Genomic DNA, 5,000 nt, shown 5'->3' with positions numbered 1-5,000 from the left:
ATAAGTACATCGCAGAAAATTTTTATGGAGTGAAGTAATTATATAAGTGTTTGATCTCACCTATAGTGTTAAGATGTTAAGCACAAAAGTTATAAAACTGCGTCCAAAATGTAACACGTGACCTGGTTATCCACAGCATTTATTAAGGTTGTGTCACTATTTTCATTATATTTGTATCCCAGTTGCAAAAAACCAAAGTCTGAAGAATCATGAATTAAGACAGGGTGATTTAACTATTAATGATATTTGTATTTTGTATGTTTGTTGTAGAGGAATCGCTACTAATCTAGATATGGTATTGTAGTATGGATTTGCTTTTGCGCAATTCTGTGATGGTGCATAATAATTTAAAAAAAAGAGTGCTAAAGGGTTGCTAACTGTTGTGGAGTAGAAGACGTTTAGGAGGTTTGTAGTTGACATTTTAAGCTTTCTAATATTGTTAAATACCCAGATCTGGGTAGCATGTGGCTTTCCTACTCTAGTTTCTGCAGATGACTTCTGCCAAAAAACTATTTTTAGTGTGACATTTAAAAGAAAAGGAGGTTTTTATATAAGAACGTTTGCTGACCATTAGACTGGCCCAGATTATGATTTCATGACATCATATTCATGCAGATTATAGCTTTTTAGTCAAATTATCATGACGCATCTTCACAATACTCTCTAGAATAGGACCACCTAAGGATGCACATTAAAATATTACAAACAGGTATAAGTAAAATTTTAAGTTTGGTAAAAAATAATTGTTTAGGTTTCACTAATATATTTATTTTAAAAGTCATTAAAAGAGTCGTTTATTTTATGTAATTTAATTATTTAGTATAATGAGTTATCTTTCCACTTAACCTGCAAGTAATTATCATAGCAAGGGAGTGTGGGAGTGTACTCTCTGAGCAATGTACTCCTCAATTGTTCTCGGCCCAAAATGTTCTTTGGCGAAGAATGTTTATATATAATCCCATTTCATAGACATGAATATTCCTGCTCTTGTAATTATTGCTTGAAGCCAGATAACAGTTGAAAGGGTACAGTCTGTAAGATTAAGTTGGAATTCTGGTTAGAATGGAAAGGTCTAGGATATTTTATTGAGAGTAAATGATAGTAGGAGAGAGAGAGGTCACAGACCTTTGGCATTATTATTAATATTCTTGTGCATTCCTGCTTCATTTCATTCATTTTGAGAGATGTCTTTTATTGTGAACTGATTATATAAAGAAGAATTTTGAGTTGATGAAATTATTTTTGCAATGTAATTGACAATGTATTGTATCTTTTGTTAATCACTCATATAGAATAAAATTATGTCTAGAGTACTTTGTTTATATATGTGGTCTTTCACAAAAGTGACTTGCTAGATAATGAAGCCTTTATCCTTTTTTCTTTTTTCCTCCCATTTCATTATTTAAAAGGGTCATTAATTAGTAACTTTATGCACAGCACTATTTACCTACGTACAGATTTGCAGTTTAAAGTTATGTGTGTGTGGACTTGTTATTCTCTCTGACTTTCAAGGACACTTAGTGACCTTACACAGAGAAACAAGGTTAAGATGATAATCAGTTTCTTTAATGGCTAGTGTTTGCTTATCAGGTATGAGTCTCCTTGTTTCTATCAGCTAGCAATACTTTCTTTCCTTCTTCCTTTATATGCAAAAGCTCTCTTGTTTTGCCTTCATTTCTCATAGATTATAGTACTTTTACCTCTCCTGTTAAAATCCATTGTTGTGGTTGTTAAGAAGGTGATGTTACTGTCAAGAGCAGCTTGTAGCATTATTACATTGATGTATTAATGTGAATATTTTTCAAGACGAGTACTCTGTAATACATGTATCTTCTTATAGGTTGTTACCTGGAGGTTGTTGTACTGTTACTGATTAGACTAATAATACCAGATTTATTTTTTTGTTATACAACATTCAGTGAAAGACATGGTTGTTACATTCACATATGTTTGTTTCTTACTCTAGAATGTTTCCAGTGTTGATTTAAACCAAGACACAAGACCCCTCACTAATACAGGTGACTCTCAAGATGAAAGGAAATACATATATGAAAAGTAGTGTAGTATTAGGATTTAACTAAGCTTGTATATGGACAATGCTGACCCACCCTTTCTGTTTAGGTGGGGGAGCTTTGTTTCCAACACCAGCCGAATTGCCTAGTGTAAGGAAATTTGTATTTTTTGTTTGTTTTCATTTTTGTTGCATAGCACATCGAGATACGTTGTCAAGGGCCAGGATGTGTATTTTTCTTTTTGTAAGTAAATTCTTATTATTGATTTCACATGGTTTATGATATAGACATAAGATTTTAACAAAGTGCTTGGTAGCCGTATAAAGCCTCACATTTGATCTTACTTTTTGCTATAATTCATCAGCAGAGATTTTGAAAACAGTGTATGCACGGTGTTTACATTCAAGTTCCATAGTTATTTTATTAGAAAGAGTCATCAAAACCTGTTTCTAATTTGTGAATGACAATTACACTTGAGTAAGATAAGCTTATTGATGAAGATATAGACATGAAAGGGCTACCAATAGCTTTGTTTTGGAAGTATTACATCCAAAAGCTCATTTCTGACAACTCTCATTTTACCATGACATGTGAACCAAATATTGACCTGTGCTACAAATATTTTGTTTTGTCTAAAGATTTTTTCTTCTTTTTTTTTTTTAAGAAATATAAATTATGGAATGTGTTAAAAGTGCAGAACATTAGTTTCGTTAATTTTCATTGATAGTTTTGTTGAAATCTTAATGACTTAATTTATTTGAAGGTGCTTAACCAAGAGAAGATTATTGTGTGGAATTTTACAAAAATAGAATTCCAGTGCATTTTTATGTATGATATTCTTAAATAACAATTAAACAATAAGTAGAAGAATAATTTCTTGCATGAAGTCAGTTATAAACATTCTGTAGCCATTGTTAATTCAGTGATGGATACCTGTATGTGCTAAAGTTTTGGTTGCAGTTATCACTAGGTTTGCATTTCCTTCTGAAAAAAACATTTATGTTTAACTGATCTTTCTTTATAAGTAGTTTCATCATGTGATGCATAGAATTTCCTTGGGACACTGCAGATATAGCTAATAAACAATAATTAAAGACTGTTAGAGCATACAGCTTTTTGTGCTCACTTGCCATTGTAGATTTTTCAAAATCTTATTCATAGATGAAAGAGGATTTCAGATTTCCTGATAATGTATGCTGTTATAATGTATGGTTCTAGTGTGTGTTATAGACCATCAGTCATTACTGGTATGCAATTTTTCCCTGAAAGTTGGGATAATATGTTATTTTCCAAATGGATGCTAGACAGGAAATATGATAGATACTATAGACAGGTAGCTGACTTGTGTGCAAAAGCACCTGCATTGTCTGTAGTATAAAGTCTGGGACATTTGCACCTCATATTCAGTAGAAAAGGAAAAATGTTTTGATCAGTCTCATCTTTTGACAATTTATTAGCAGTGTCACATTCACACGCACACACACACACACACACACACACACACACACACACACACACACACACACACACACACACACACACACACACACACACACACACACGCACGCACACTCGCACGCACCCACACTCGCACACACACACACGTGCACACACACACGTGCACACACACACGTGCACACACACACGTGCACACACACATACACACACACACACACACACACACACACACACACACACACACACACACACACACACACACACACACACACACACACACACACACACACACACACACACACACACACACACATGCCTATATGCTTTTTTATTCTATTTTTTCCTTTTCTTTTTCATTAATAGAAAACTGTTGGACATGACTTGGTAGTCTCTAAATACCAAATAGAAATCTAATAACATAAAGTAGATGAAGTGTCTCATAACTTTAAATGAATTTATCCTTGTTAGATGATATCCCAGCATACTCTTGTTTCATTTGGTGTGTTGCATATTCCAGGATTTGTTCACTGGAAACTATGAATACTCTTTTTTTTTTTTTCTTTCTGCTTATCAATAAATGATTTTACAAGAAAATAAGCGCCACTGTGTATGCAGGTGTAAATTTAGGCTTTTCAAGCATTGGCAAATTTACTTACTCTCTTGAGCAATATATAGCTTAAGGTCATACTTTAACTTGTTGGATTCAAGGAATTTTTAAAGCATTGCAGTGGGCTGTGAAGAAGGAATATATATATGCAAGATTTCCATACAGCTTGCACAACTTTCTCTATTGGCATGGTGTTTATAGTTGCATAGCTAGAGCTACATGTAACATAAAATTTAGGCTAATTAAATTGTAGAAAAAAATGATTTTTTAATTATGATATCCCTGGGTATAATAGTGTACGCAGATAGAATGGGAAAAGATAAACATATATAATATAGTGATCCTTATTTATTAATTTGTTTATTCATACCAATGACAGCAATAGTAGAAAATGGTAGAAAACCTCCATAGTGTAATATTATAAATCATGGTATGATGATAAAACTTTTGAGCATTTATATTTAAAATTCAGATATAAATGTCATATGCTTTGCCTCAAGCTCATATCTTAAATTCCTATAGAAAGATTTGTTACAATATTTTTTGTTTTTTTAACCACTAAAAAATTGTTTAAAGTACTGTCCTAATAAAGTACTAGGTGTTATGCCCTTCCTTTATAAGTTCAAGGATCAATTTATAAATGGCAAACATAGTGTATTTATTCTCATAAAATTTGCTCTTGATAACCACAGATAAATAAAAGGATGCTATACTGTGATTGTTTTAGCAACTAAATATGTAACAGTGTGTGTGTGTGTGTGTGTTTGTGTGTGTGTGTGTGTGTGTGTGTGTGTGTGTGTGTGTGTGTGTGTGTGTGTGTGTGTGAGATATAACACAACACAACATAATATATATATGTATATAAATATAATATATATATATAAATATATATATATATATAAATATATATATATATATATATA

General features: G+C 32.3%; 1 protein-coding gene across 1 annotated transcript in view; it reads left to right on the top strand.

Annotated features, from left to right (window-relative positions):
• Positions 1 to 1,310, top strand: part of LOC113827664 (uncharacterized) — a 31,398-nt gene extending 30,088 nt beyond the window's left edge. Inside the window, exon 8 of the mRNA XM_027380564.2 lies at positions 1 to 1,310. This exon is cut by the window's left edge and continues 820 nt beyond it. The gene's annotated coding sequence lies outside the window, so the exon portion shown is untranslated.
• The last annotated feature ends 3,690 nt before the right edge of the window (positions 1,311 to 5,000 follow it).

The sequence above is a fragment of the Penaeus vannamei genome, chromosome 7 (genome assembly GCF_042767895.1).
Source record: "Penaeus vannamei isolate JL-2024 chromosome 7, ASM4276789v1, whole genome shotgun sequence".
Taxonomy (NCBI): Eukaryota; Metazoa; Arthropoda; class Malacostraca; order Decapoda; family Penaeidae; genus Penaeus; species Penaeus vannamei.
The sequence above is the reverse complement of the archived record's forward strand: the minus strand, read 5'-3'. Positions and strand labels throughout refer to the sequence as shown.